This window comes from Rhinoraja longicauda, chromosome 9, assembly GCF_053455715.1.
Source record: "Rhinoraja longicauda isolate Sanriku21f chromosome 9, sRhiLon1.1, whole genome shotgun sequence".
Classification (NCBI taxonomy): domain Eukaryota; kingdom Metazoa; phylum Chordata; class Chondrichthyes; order Rajiformes; family Arhynchobatidae; genus Rhinoraja; species Rhinoraja longicauda.
This window is the reverse complement of record NC_135961.1, coordinates 179,364-195,015: the sequence shown is the minus strand read 5'-3', so window position 1 is coordinate 195,015 and position 15,652 is coordinate 179,364. Positions and strand designations below refer to the sequence as shown.

Here is a 15,652-nt window from a genome sequence, read left to right as displayed (position 1 = left end):
CGGCCCACCGTCCATGCCAACCAGCGATTCCAGCACATTAACACTATCCTACACCCACTAGGGACAATTTTTATATTTACACCAAGCCAATTAACCCACAAACCTGTACGTCTTTGGAGTGTGGGAGAAAACCGATGACCTCGGCGAAAACCCACGCAGGTCACGAGGAGAACGTACAAATTCCGTACAGACAGCACCCGTAGTCAGGATGGAACCCGGGTCTCCGGCGCTGGAAGGCAGCAACTCTACCGCTGCACCACCTAATGTCTGGTTTGTGCAGAGAGCTTCTGATTTCTAATCTTGCTTCCCAGTCAAAAGTGTTTAAGTATTGCATGGGGTTGGGGTGTGGGGTAGAAGTGTGGGGGGATAGCAGGAGAATAGATGTTGTGCAGCTTTAACTATTTTATAACATTTGCTATATAGAAGTCGGCCATTTGTTCAAATTAATTCTGCAAATCCTTTTTTTCTCTCCTTTTTCCTCACTGCACTGGTGACAAGTTTCACATTGAGGTTTCTGCATATTTTTTTCATTAGGTATTGGTGATCAATTTATTTTTGTCTTCTAGCTTTGGACTTGCACATAAATGGGTCTTTTCTATAAACTCAACAAGATTATTGTTGATCTTGCAGGACTGCAGTTATTAGTCAAGGAGGATGTCACGGCAGTGGTCAGAGTGACATAAAAGGTGGTTTGTCTGGTGAGGCTATATTGTTGTAGTTCGTGCACTATTAACAGAATAGTCAGAACAACCAAAATCATTGAACCTCTTTATTCTACTCACCCAGGTGGGAGTGAGCTTAGATACCGGAGCGTTTAGAAACACTCAGGAAGCTAGTGTAGTCTCTCTTTCTGAAAGCTTACATTTACACACCTTTTATACCCTAAATACATGTGCCAGTATTTTTCCATCACTGCCTTATATGGCAAGTTTACAATACCCTATAAATCTTCATGTGTCTTTCGAGACCTCCGTGTCCGTCGTGACCTCTTCTTTCTTGGGAACAAAGGACAGTCCATATGGCAAGATTTTCTTCTTAACACTTCAAAGCTTTGAGGCCAGTTGCTGATATCAGAGGATACGATCAGCCATAAACCGCGCTTCCATGCTGACAACAGGATGCCCAGGAATAATCCGAGCTGGAGCTTTTACACTCCTGCAATAAAACCCCCATTGCTGCGTTCGTAATGTTAGCCCTTACATTCCCCTCTTTGATTATGCTATAATCACAGTCGTTTAAAGTGGTCGATTGACAAATATTTGGCATATACATGGACCAAAGCAATAACAGATTAACAGAATCACAACAATTAACACAATGATACTGCCATAATGGAGAATCGGCCCCCACAAATATCCTAAACCAAACCAATCCCATCCTGAAGCATTAATTTGATTTTGGGCTAAATCTGCCCCTATTTTCCTAGTCAAGTCAAGTAAATTTTATTTGTATAACACATCTAAAAACAACCCACATTGTCCAAAGCGCTGTACATCAGTTCAGGTACTAAGAACAAACATACAATAGCACACAAACATAACAGCACATACATAAACTGTTCACAGCACCCCCTCAGAGGGCTCAAACGCTAAATGCTCTTTCTATAACCTCCTTCACATGCTCCGCGATATTGGTGATATTAGAGGATACATCTGGGTCAAATGTACAACATTCTTGCCCTATCATTGCACAGGTGCCCCCTTTCTCGGCTAGCAGGAAATCTAGGGCCATACGATTCTGGAGAGCGACAAGACGCAGGGCCATCATTTCAGTTGTTAGCTGGCCTATTTGTTCCTGAGTCTCGTACAGTCCATCAGCAGTACAATTTGCTAATTGTTCCAGGGCACTAGCTAAGTTTCTAATTTCAGTTCCCGCCTGAGCGGTTCCCCATCTCGGGAATATTATCCACAAAAACCTCTCAAACTCCGATACAGCTCGTTTAGAGCGCCACTCTGGATGTTGTAGAGGATGATTTATAATTCGTAAATGTGGGATTACAAAAGCTAGATAACAGCACCCTGTCCAGGTCTCATAAGATCCCTGATCATACCTGGTAACCAGACATATGCTCAGCTCCCACATATTAAGTAAATCCCATTAAGAGGTCTTGGGGGAACTGCAGTACTGATATGGGTGCATGTGCTGAATCCCACAGACAGACCAACTTCACTTGGTCTAGATCCCATTCTGCAGAAACAGGTTGTATTTATTGACGTTTCTGGAGAGTCATGAAGAGAATTAACTTGTATCCGGGGCCAATTCTCCTGTGTTTGATTAAGATAGGGTCTCAAGGACCACCCATTAAAACATTGACATCCACAGTCATCTGATTGGTTGTCATAATCCATACACCAATTATTGGGGCCAGGGTTCTGTGAGTGATTCAAAAAGAACCGGGCAGACCTGACTTCACTCGGAGTGAAGGGGACTGGGTAAAGAGACATCATGCTTCTACCATGTGTTGGAACCTGGGGCGCACACCCAACAGGCAGACCGTTCCACCTGTGTAGCATATGTCTGACATAAAGAGAGGAAACGATTGGTTCGCCAGAGACCCGAGGTTCGCCCTTCTATCTGACTACCGAGGGTCAATATAATCCACAATCCCATCTTAGCCTCATGTTGTCCCGTGGTTTCTGGGCGTCTCGGACCTGAGAATGCTAGGCTGATAAAGATTGGATTAATAATTTCATATATTCAATTCATCCAGTTAAAAAAACAAATGTTGAAATGTGAAGCCAAAGGTACAGAGTCCCAGTTCTTTTAGACCATCTACACTAGTCCAGCAGTCTTGTGCTCAAGTTTCCTTCTTTGTTATATCCCTGTATGAAGGGGTACCTCAATGAGAAATGCTGAATTATTGCATGCACATCCTGAACACGTGGAACAGCCAGAATACTGGAAGTGTGTAGAAAAGCTGCTATCAACTGTTTTTGTTCCTGCAAAAACTGGCTTTCATAATCCTTGGGTGACAACATCAGCTCTGTCACATGCTGACCTGGTGTTCTGAAACACCAGCTCACCCTCCGAGCAAATGGTTATCGCTCTCAATATTAGGCAGTAAATAAGTCAATAGTAAAGCGTGCATGGAATAGGAGTAAGGAAAGGTGTTATCCATTAAATAGTTCACCATGAAGTTGCTATGCCTGATTAAAAGCTTTGTCAACTTGTAAGATGAATTAAAAAATATCTGGACTGAAAGACAAATACAAAATTCCCTTGTAACCTCCAATTTTTCCAAAGTACAAGGCCAATTTATTTTTTAGTGTGCCATTTGTTCGTTCCACTATATCTGCAGCCTGTGGATGGTGTACGCAGTGGAACTGCTGGCGGATATTTAACTGTTTGCACATTTCCTCATTAACTTTGGCTGTAAATAGGGTCCATTGTCCAAACCTCGGCACTATTTCTTTCATCATACAGTGGGTGTAATTCGAATTTAACTCCGTTTGATTCTGCATTACCCTTTCCAGTTCTTTTTCTACCTCTTCATTCTGTCTTCAAGTCATTACATCAGATGAAGAAGGGTCTCGACTCAAAACGTCACCCATTCCTTCTCTCCCGAGATACTGCCTGACCTGCTGAGTTACTCCAGCATTTTGTGAATAAATCATTACATCAGATAACCATCCTGAAAATTACATTTCTTGTAATCCTCTATCCCAAGCATTTCGTAATTTTATTCCTTCTCCCATCAATCCTCCTACTGTCTGTATCTTATTTTGTAGGGTCTCTATATCGAAGGAATTTAATGTCCCTATTCCAGTTTCAACCCCTCCATTGTAATTTTAGCAACGATACATTCACTCTGCTTCCTGGATTCATATTCTATCCTGACGGTCAAATTTAACACATTCGGGGATCTAACCATTGGGGTACAAGTTGTATATATTCGCCTTAAATGTCCTACATTGGATTCTTCCTGGGTAGTCTCTCGTACTGACTAAATTATTACTAGGGGGTGCCTTCCTTCTATCTGGGTAGCATTGGTACATGCCAACCAATCATCTTTCTTCAGAATGTAAGTGCTGCTACTTGCCCCCAGCCGTTCCAGCCCTTTCTGCTCCATTCCCTTAACGCAGTTTGATTACTCAACCATGCGGTTCCATCTCCTCTTTCACAAGTAATACTTACATTCCATTTAGTGGTCAAATTGACCTTCCCTTGGTTATGTGTAATAACCATTAATTGTCTATAAGAAAATAACTGCAGATGCTGGTACAAATCGATTTATTCACAAAATGCTGGAGTAACTCAGCAGGTCAGGCAGCATCTCGGGAGAGAAGGAATGGGTGACGTTTCGGGTCGAGACCCTTCTTCAGACTGATTAATTGTCATTAATTGTCCTTTTGCTGCATACCCTCCGCACCCCTCAGGGCATTGTACTTCATACTTCCCTACTGCACATGCTGTGTTGGCTGGACATGTAAAGCTCTCCTGCGTTCTACTGCAAGAGTCCCTTCTCCAGTCTATTCTTCCCCTCATCTCTTCTCGTAGGGACGGCTGATGTAACCCTCGAGTTCGTCTAGACCGACCCTGATATGGCTGTTGCTTCTTACATGGAAAACTAAATTCATCTGTCAGGCACTCTCAATTGTTTAGCTCTGGTCTTATTAAACTATCCTGAGCAGGGTCCTATTCTTTTTGCCTTCCAGGGTATTGTGCCATTGCCTCCTCTGCACATCATCTGATCGTCTTTACATAAATGTCATGGAGTAAATACAGATTGACCACAATCCCATATAGATCTTGAGTGCACTTCCCCTAATAGCGGGAGTAACAATAGCAAAATAGCAACATCAATAGCAAAATCAATCCATCAGCTAAACACATCAACAATAATTAAGCAATACTTATAACTATGTACACGTGGCAATTCAATAAAATCAATTTGTAAACCCCAATGTATTTTGGGGTGATACCATGTAGCGTCTATCCAACATTCCCCTCTTACCAGCATAGGTAAGAGAGTGCACATAATGCAACAAAACAGGTAAAAGCGCGTTAGGGACACAATCTTTGCCAGAGGCAGTAACCCAAAGCGAGTCAGATTCACGAGGGGAACACCCATCCTGGCTCCACTGGTGTCTCTCAGCCTCGGGGGCGTCCCCCTGAAGCTGGCAGAATTCCGAAACACTGGGCAGAGCGGTAGTTGCAGAAAACTGCTGTTGTTCACCTGAAGAAACTAAAATGGTAGGGGTCAGGGCCTCTGTGCGTGCCAATGTGTCAGCCAATGCATTCCCGAAAGAAATGGGATCCTTGACAGATGTATGCGAATTACATTTAATGACAGCCAAGGTTTTCAGGAGTGTTAAACCCTCTAGTAGATTTCGGACAAACAGGGCATTTTTAATAGGAGTGCCTGCTGCAGTCAAAAAGCCCCTGTGCTGCCACAGGTTACCAAAATCATGTGCAACCCCAAAAGCATATCGTGAGTCGGTGTAAATATTAGCACGTTGGTCACCGCAAAGGTGGCAGGCCTGCGTGAGGGCAAATAATTCAGCCTGCTGGGCAGCATGAGGTGTACTGAAAAAGGCTAGGGTAGGCAGTATCCTCAATCTCTAGCGCCGATCGTGCGGATTCTTGTTCGTGGCGCAACTTAACCCTTTGTCTGGGACCTATCCATATTCCCTGATGCTGTCTCATAATCGGGGGGGGGGGGGTAGTCCCCAATATCCTGGCGGGAGGGTAGAACCGGAACTGGCACCACCGCAGCCGGTGGCTCTGTCTGTGGGGCTGTGGGGATCGGACACGTCCAGGGTTCCTCGTCACCCTCGGACTCCTGATTACCTAATAAAGCCGCTATAGACTCCAGTGGTTCGGATTCTGACTTTTGTTGTTGTTGGGCGGGATATATCACTTTGGTACCGGGTTTAAATTCATCTCGAGCTCGGGTAGCACGGTCAAGTCTTAGATCATACACCTTACATTCCGCTTGCAAAATGTCCCATGTTTTCGGTATTCCCAACCTATCACACACTGATATCCCTCTACTACTTGCATTTTCCCTCCAACTTCGCTCCCTCGACTCCTGATGGCGCTTCTGCACCCCCTCTTTCCATTCTTTAATCCTCTTTTTCCATTTCTTCACCGCTTCTCGCTCCCACATTAATTGTTCCGCCGCTCTTATATCCATAGCCTGTCCCATTCCTGGCCTGACAACCAATCACCATATCACATCATGAAATTACTCTTAAATTTACCCAGACCACAGACTCATGCGATAAAGACTCTTACCTCAATATCCAAAAAACACATGTGTTGTACCGGGGCACCGCCATCACTCTTATCCAAAGTCCGTCTCACATGTCTGACATCCAATTATCCGAAATTATGTTACCAATAAATCTTACCAAACGATCAATTTACCCAGACCAAAAGTGACCGCCCCTTACCTTCCTAATACTTATCCTTGTCCTTATCCTTATCGGTTCGTCTGTGAATCTCAGTTGAACACGAAATCAACCCCAAACGAGAGACTTCAGTGTCTGAAAGACGTCAACGTCCGGGGTCTCGAACAACGGTCGAGAAGTGCACTCTGTCCCCTTCGGACGTGTTTCAGTCACCGATGCCTCTTAGTCGTACGTGGTTGACGGTGCCAAAGAGATCCTGCCGACTACGCCAAATGTTGTAGTTCGTGCCCTATGAACAGAATAGTCAGACAACCAAAATCATTTAACCTCTTTATTCTACTCACCCAGCTGGGAGAGAGCTTAGATACCGGAGCGTTTAGAAACGCTCAGGAAGCTAGTGTAGCCTCTCTCCGAAAGCTTACATTTACACACCTTTTATACCCTAAATACATGTGCCAGTATTTTTCCATCACTGCCTTATAGGGCAAGTTTACAATACCCTATAAATCTTCATGTGTCTTTCGAGACCTCCGTGTCCGTCGTGTCCATCGTGACCTCTTCTTTCTTGGGAACAAAGGACAGTCCATATGGCAAGATGTTCTTCTTAACACTTCAAAGCTTTGAGGCCAGTTGCTGATATCAGAGGATACGATCAGCCATAAACCGCGCTTCCATGCTGACAACAGGATGCCCCAGGAATAATCCGAGCTGGAGCTTTTACACTCCTGCAATAAAACCCCCATTGCTGCATTCGTAATGTTAGCCCTTACAATATGGGTGGAGCTGAGAAAGAAGAAAGGGATGATCACCTTGTTGGGGGTGTACTACAGGCCCCCAAATAGTCCATGGGAATTAGAAGAACAAATATGCCAGGAGATGCCAGGAGATTACAGGAGGATGTCACGTCAAATAAGGTTGCCAAAGCAGGGGATTTTAACTTTCCCAATATTAACTTGAAACATCATAGTATGAAAGGTTTAGACGGGGTGCTATTGTCAAAAGTGTTCTGGAGAGTTTTCTCCGGCAATATGTTGAGAGCCTCACCTGGGAGAGGGCAAGGCTTGATCTAGTCTTGGGACATTGGGAGGTGCAAATAGATGAAGTGTTCGTGGAGGAGCTTTTGGGACCAGTCACCATTGTTCGATTAGGTTTAAGATAGTTATGGATAGGGACTCAGAAGGCCCATATGTTAAAATGTTAAATTGTGGTACAGCCATCTTTTTTTTAAAAATTTTTTAAAATATTTTATTTAAGTTTTAACAGAACCCATACATTATACATTTCATAGTAAACAATAGTAACTACCCTATAACTTCGATTATACACATATTGTTCTGTATTTTCACCCCTCCCCCCAGTTAAAAAGAAGGAAAAAGAAAAAGCAGAAGAAAGAGAGAAAGAGAGAAACCTGGAGTCCCGAGGGAGTCACTTCCGAGTAATTTCTTTTAAAAATTTTATTAGGTAACAAAACCATCCTGAATTTAAATACTTCCTATTCTTAATCCTAGCTTTACCATGAATGGGTTCCACACCTTCAAAAAGAAGTCGTATCCATTTCTCAGATTATACGTTGCTTTTTCTAATGGGATACAACTCCGCATTTCTGCATGCCATCTTTCAAATCTTATATCATTTTGTTCTTTCCAAGTAACCGCTACACATTTTTTTGCTACTGCTAATTAATATTTTGAGAAATCTTTCCTGATATTTATCCAAACTTAGCTTTGGTGTTATTCCTTTTGTATCTCCTAGCAAAAACAACCTTGAATCCATTGGTATGATCTTATTCATCAATTGATCTAAAAACTTTTTTAGGTCTTGCCAAAAAGGAATTACCTTCTGACATGCCCATGTAGAGTGTATAAAAGTGCCCACGTCTTGGTTGCATCTAAAACACCTTTCAGATGAGTTTGGTTTAAATTTATTTAATTTTTCCGGGGTTAAATATAGTTGCTGCAAAAAATTATACTGTACTAAGCTATATCTCACATTAATAGTATTTTTCATACTATCTAGACACAGTCTTTCCCAACTTGGTTCATCAATAATAATATTAAGATCTGTTTCCCATCTTTGTCTTGCTTTATGAATTCCTATCTTTGGACTAGATATCTGTAGTAGTTTATACATTGATGATATAAAAAATTTAATTCCCTTGCCCTGAATCAAGGATTCGATTCCTTTAATCTGAAATAGAGACATTGAATTACCTAACTTTTCCCTTAAAAAAGATTGTAATTGATAATAGAAAAAAATACTATTCCCTGGAATTTGATATTTATTTCTCAATTGAGAAAATGTCAAAAAGATATTCCCTTCATAGCAATCTCCTATATTTTTAATACCCTTCTGTTCCCAGAGTTGTAGTATTTGATTATTCCAAGCAAATGGCAATAATCCATTTTTTACTAATGGAGTTTTAGCTGTTAAAAAAAATCTTTTATCCTTAACTTTAACTGTTTTCAACAATGTATTAATTAAATGTTTTAGCAAAGGTGACTCTTTATCCTTAACTAATATCTTCGCTTCCCATTTATATATAAATTCTTCTGGACAAGACTCTTTTATTTTATCCATTTCAATTTTAACCCATGCTGTTTTTCCACCCTCTTGATAAAAGGATGAAATAAAACTCATTTGTGCTGCCAGATAATAATTTTTAAAATTTGGTAATTGCAATCCACCTAATTCAAATTTCCATGTTAATTTTTCCAGAGACACTCTTGGCACTTTACCTTTCCAAAGAAAATTCCTCACAGTTTTGTTCAATTCTTGGAAAAATTTATTTGGCAAAGGTATAGGCAGTGTTGAAAATAAATACTGTATCCTCAGAAAAATATTCATCTTAATACAATTCATTCTCCCTATCAATGTAATTGGAAGATTCATCCATTTCTTCAGGTCCTCATCTATTTTTTTTATTAGTGGTTTATAATTTAATTTATACAAATTATTTAACTTATTATCTACTTTAACTCCTAAAAACTTAATGCCTTCTTTTTGCCATTTAAATTGACTTTCTCTTTTACATTGATCATAATTGCCTTCAACAAGAGGCATTATTTCAGTTTTATCTTTATTAATTTTATATCCTGATACTTTCCCATATTCTTCCAGTCTGAAATATAATTTTCTTAAGGATTCCACTGGTCTAGTAAGACAAATTAAGACATCATCTGCAAATAAAGTAATTTTGTGATCTTCCTGATTAACTTTAAATCCTTTAATATCTAAATCTGATCTTATTAGCTCTGCCAGAGGTTCAATGGCCAATACAAATAAAGCCGGTGACAAGGGACATCCTAGATCCTAGATCCTAGGTCTACTAGATCTTTCCAAATTAAATGATTGAGAAGATTGGCCATTTGTCACCACTTTGGCTTTAGGTTGTTTATAAAGAGCTTTTACCCAGTTAATAAAACCATTTCGTACAGATATGTAGGTTAATTGGCTGGGTAAATGTAAAAATTGTCCCTAGTGGGTGTAGGATAGTGTTAATGTACGGGGATCACTGGGCGGCACGGACTTGGAGGGCCGAAAAGGCCTGTTTCCGGCTGTATATATATGATATGATATGATATTTCCTAATCGGTACTTCTCTAATACTTTAAATAAAAAATCCCATTCTAACCTGTCAAACGCCTTTTCAGCATCTAAAGCAACTGCTACGCTCAATTCCTTTCTTTTCTGTGCTAAATGTAAAATACTTATAAATCTTGCTACATTATCAGATATTTTCCTTTTTTTGACAAATCCAGTTTGGTCCTCTTTAACCAGCTTCGGTAAATATTCTGCCAATCTCCTTGCTAAAAGTTTAGCAACTATTTTATAATCTGCATTCAACAATGATATTGGTCTATAAGAAGATGCATTTAAAGGGTCTTTCCCTTTTTTTAAAATTACGGTTATAATTGCCAATGAGAAGGAGTCTGGTAATGTAGAAGTTTTTTCCGCTTGATGTATCACTTCCATAAATAGTGGTAACAACAAATCTTTAAATTTTTTATAGAACTCAGGCGGAAAACCATCTTCCCCTGGAAATTTATTACTTGGTAAAGAATATAATACTTCCTCCACCTCTCTCAAAGTAAAGGAGGCATTTAGTCCCATCTGCTCCTCATTAGAGATTGTTGGTAATCGTATCTTGGATAAAAAAATATTTATCTTAATTTCATCCTTTTCAGATTCAGAATGGTACAGATTAGTGTAGAATTGCTTAAATACCTCATTGATTTCTCTACGTTTATAAGTAATAATGTTCTGATCTGTTCTAATTGAATTTATTGTTCTTGATATTTGTTCTTCTTTCAGTTGCCATGCCAATACCTTGTGCGCTCTTTCTCCTAATTCATAATATCTTTGGTTAGTTCGTAATATTAGTTTTTCTGTTCTGTGAGTATGTAATGTATTGTATTGAAATTTTTTATTTGCAAGTTGTGTTTTTTTTGTATCTGAAGAAGTTTTCTGTAAGTCTTTTTCTAATACGGTGATTTCTTTTTCTAATCTTTCAGATTCCTTCCTATAGTCTTTCTTTATCTTAGATGAGTAGCTTATAATTTGGCCTCTCAAATAAGCCTTCATTGCATCCCATACAATAAATTTATCAAGATTCAAGATTCAAGATAGCTTTATTTGTCATCCAATATTGGACGAAATCCACTGAATTTAAATTTGTCTCCAAATATAATTCAATTTGTCCTCGAATAAAATCACAAAAGTCTTGCCTTTTCAATAGTAAAGAGTTGAGTCTCCATCTATACACTGACTGTTCTTTATCTGGCATCGTAATTTTCATTAATAATGGTGAGTGATCCGATAACAATCTAGCCTTGTAATCTATTTGTATTATTCTACCGCTTAATTGAGCTGAAATCAAAAATAGATCTATTCTAGAATATGTATCATGTCTATTGGAATAAAATGAGTAATCTCTTTCCTTGGGATGGCTTTTCCTCCAAACATCTATTAAATTTAAACTTTCCATTAAATTCAAGGTTGTCTTCGCTGCTCTTGTCCTTGTCGTTGTCCTTGATGATCTATCCATTACTGGATCAAAACAAAAATTGAAATCTCCCCCTATCAATATATTTTCATGTGCTTCCGCTAGATTTAGAAAAGTATCCTGCACAAACTTCTCATCATCTGTATTTGGTGCATATATATTCATTAAAGTCCACAATTCTGAGAAAATTTGACAATGTACAATTATAAATCTACCTACTGGGTCACTTACAATATTTTGTATCTTAATTGGTAGCGTTTTCTTAAATAGGATCGCAACCCCTCTTGCTTTTGAATTAAAAGAAGATGCTACCATACCTCCTACCCAATCTCTCTTTAACTTTTGATGTTCTTTTTCCGTTAGATGTGTTTCTTGTAAGAAAGCTATATCCACTTCCAATTTTTTCATCTGTGTTAAAATTCTCTTCCTTTTTATCGGTCCATTTAACCCATTCACATTATAACTTAGAAAATTTAATTTATTATCCATTCATTCTTTTTTTTTTTTTCCTTTCCTTTTTTTTTTTTTTTCCCCTTCTTCCTTACCTTGTTACCTCTTCAAATATTTACGTTGTGCCGTATTTCAGTGTACTCCCTTCCATCGTCCAGGTACAAAAACAGAAAAGAAAAAAGAAAGATAGAAAAGTAAACCCTCCCTCTAATGTTGTTAATAAATAGATTAACAACATTACCCCCCTCTATTATACGAGGTGTGGTCCACACCACACTTGTGCCCATGATTATGGTAGAGCATGCATATTCTCCAACCCCCCCGATATTTCAAGTACTTCTAAAGATTAACTATCCTTAATACAATTGATCCCCTCTATAGTATACAGATCTTGTTAATAATCATTCATTCATGGATCTTCTTAATCAATTCTCGATGGCAATTCTTCAGCAAAATCTTGTGCTCTGACAAAGTCTTTGAAAAATTTATTTTCTCCAATGTTGATCATGATCTTCAAAGTAGCAGGATGCAGTAAAATGAACTTATAACCTTTCTTCCATAAAATATTTTTTGCCTTATTAAATTCTTTTTTCCTGCTCAACAAGACATTACTAATATCTGGGTAAAAAATTATTTTTGTACCTTCATACTCTATTGGTTTTCCCTGTCTTATATTCATCCCGACTGATTTGAGGACCAATTCTCTATCTCGGTATCTTAAGAATTTAATCAACACAGATCTTGGCTTTTGATTATTCGAAGGTTTCGGTCTTAGAGCCCTATGTGCTCTTTCTATTTCCATCGGTCCTTGTTTATCTATTCCCAGACTAGTCACTATCCAATCTTGAAAAAAATTGATTGGGTCTTCCCCCTCAACTCCCTCTGGCAAGCCAACAATTTTAACATTATTTCTCCTGCTGTAGTTTTCCAAGGCGTCCAACTTCTCCACGATCTTTTTGCTTTCAATTGTTGCAGCAGTAATACTATCTTCATTTTTTTCCACTCTAGATTTTAACATTTCATTTTCCATTTCTATATTATCCACTCTGTTTATCACTGTTTGAAAATTCTCCTCCATTTTTTTCAAAGTCTTATATATTTCCATATTGTCCTTATGCAGTTCCTTATTATCTATCCTCAATGCTTTCACTTCCTTTTCCATCAATTTGTGATCTCCTTCAATTTTCTTGAGCCTGTTAATAATTTCTTCAAGCATCGCTTTAATTTTAATCTCTGAATCTTCTTGATCTCCTTCTTCCTTGTTTCCACTTCCACTGCTAGTTCCCTCCTCGTCACTCGTTTCCGAAACTTCAGCCTCTCGGCCAACAGAGGGCCATGCCTCTACGCCTGCTGAGGGCTCCTCAAATCCAGGCCCCTGCTCCGTCGGGGCTGTAGGCCTACCTTAGATTTTTTTTCTTGATTCCTTTGGTGGATTTCTTTGCTTCAGTGGCAGCTGTGCTCCCTTCTTTTCTTTCTTGGGGGTCATCAGTACGTTCTTTATACTTTTAACTTTAAATTAAAGTACTTGAATTCTTTTAGTGCGTCTTTTTTTTGGTAGTTTAGGGCTTTGTTTTCGGGAGTGCTGAAAAGTTATGTCTACTCAGCCAGACATTGGACACGCCCCCGGTACAGCCATCTTTGACGTATGAGAGAGGGACTCACTCAATTGATTGGAGTAGGCTGTTTGAAGGTAAAGGAACATTAGGAAAGTGGGATGTTTTTAAAACTGTGCTGACAAGAGCTCAGGATATGCACGGATGGAAGGAAGCTTGGATGACGAGGGAAATTGAGGCTTTGGTCAAGAGTAAGTAGGAGGCATGCGACAGATATGGGCAGCTGGGATCAAGTATATCCTTGGAGGAGTTTTAGGACTAAGGAACAAACTAAAAAAGGAAATCAGAAGGGCAAAAAGAGGACAAGATGGCTCTGGCAGATAACATTAAAGATAATCTCAAGAGATTTTATAAGTACATAAAGGGGAAAAACCGCAACCAGAGAGCGAGTGGGACCTCTCAAAAATCATAGTAGTCAGCTCTGTGTGGAGCCACAGGAGATGTGCAAGGTCCTCAATGAGTATTTCTCTGTTTTTACCATGGAGAAAGACCAGAGGACTGAGGAACTTGGGGCAGTTAATGGAAGTGTCTTGAGAGCAGTGAGTTTTACGGTCGAAGAGATGTTGAAGGGCCTGACGCTTAGGAAAGTAGACAAATCTCCTGGGCCTGATCAGATATATTAGTCTGAAGAAGGGTCTCGACCCGAAACGTCACCCATTCCTTCTCTCCAGAGATGCTGCCTGACCCGCTGAGTTACTCCGGCATTTTGTGTCTCCCACAGAATTAAAGGTGTTATATTTGAATGCACGTAGAATACATAACAAAGTGGATGAGTTTATAGGGCAGTTAGGAATTGGTAGGTACGATGTTGTGGACATAACGGAGACGTGGCTGAGGGAGGATCTCAGATGGTTATATCCAAGGTCACACGTCCTGTTGAAAAGGCAGACATGTTGGCAAAGGGGGTGGGGCAGCTCTTCTGGTAAGGAATGAAATTCATTCCTTGACGTGGGGTGATATAGGATCAGATGATGTAAAATCCTTGTGGGTAGAGCTGATAACCTGTATGGGTAAAAAGACCATGATGGGAGTTATTGACAGGCCACCAAACAGTAGAAACATAGAAAATAGGTGCAGGAGTAGGCCATTCGGCCCTTCGAGCCTGCACCGCCATACAATATGATCATGGCTGATCATCCAACTCAGTATCCTGTACCTGCCTTCTCTCCATACCCCCTGATCCCTTTAGCCACAAGGGCCACATCTAACTCCCTCTTAAATATAGCCAATGAACTGGCCTCAACTACCTTCTGTGGCAGAGAATTCCACAGATTCACCACTCTCTGTGTGAAAAAAAAACTTTCTTATCTCAATCCTAAAAGACTTCCCCCTTATCCTTAAACTGTGACCCCTTGTTCTGGACTTCCCCAACATCGGGAACAATCTTCCTGCATCTAGTCTGTCCAACCCCTTAAGAATTTTGTAAGTTTCTATAAGATCCCCCCTCAATCTTCTAAATTCCAGCGAGTACAAGCCGAGTCTATCCAGTCTTTCTTCATATGAAAGTCCTGCCATCCCAGGAATCAATCTGGTGAACCTTCTCTGTACTCCCTCTATGGCAAGAATGTCTTTCCTCAGAGTAGGAGACCAAAACTGTACGCAATACTCCAGGTGTGGTCTCACCAATGCCCTGTACAACTGCAGCAGAACCTCCCTGCTCCTATACTCAAATTCCCTCGCTATGAATGCCAACATACCATTCGCTTTCTTCACTGCCTGCTGCACCTGCATGCCTACTTTCAATGACTGGTGTACCACGACACCCAGGTCTCGTTGCATCTCCCCTTTTCCTAATCGGCCATCATTCAGATAATAGCCAGGAGGTAGGGTGCAAGTAATATCAGGAGATACAATCGGCATGTAAGAAAGGCAATGTTACGGTGGTCATGGGGAGACAGGGAAAATCAGATTGGTACTGGACCCCAAGAGAGGGAATTTGTAGAGTGCTTCCGAGATGGTTTCTTGTAGTTCAGCCCACCAGGGGTATGGCAATTCTGGATTTGGTATTGTGTAATGAACTGGATTTGGTTAGGCAGCTTAAGGTAAAGGAACCACTCGGAGGTAGTGACCATAAAAGGATAAAATTCAACCTGCAATTTGACGGAGATTAAATCAGATATGTCCATATTTCTGTTGAGTAAAGTAGACTTGATGGGCTGAATGCCCAAATTCTGCTCCAAGAACTCATGAACTTGCTGAAGTCCAGGTAGACGACGTCTATGGCTTTGCCCTCC

General features: G+C 40.1%; 1 protein-coding gene across 1 annotated transcript in view; it reads left to right on the top strand.

Annotated features, from left to right (window-relative positions):
• exo1 (exonuclease 1) overlaps window positions 1-15,652 on the top strand; it is a 67,819-nt gene that overhangs the window by 9,272 nt on the left and 42,895 nt on the right.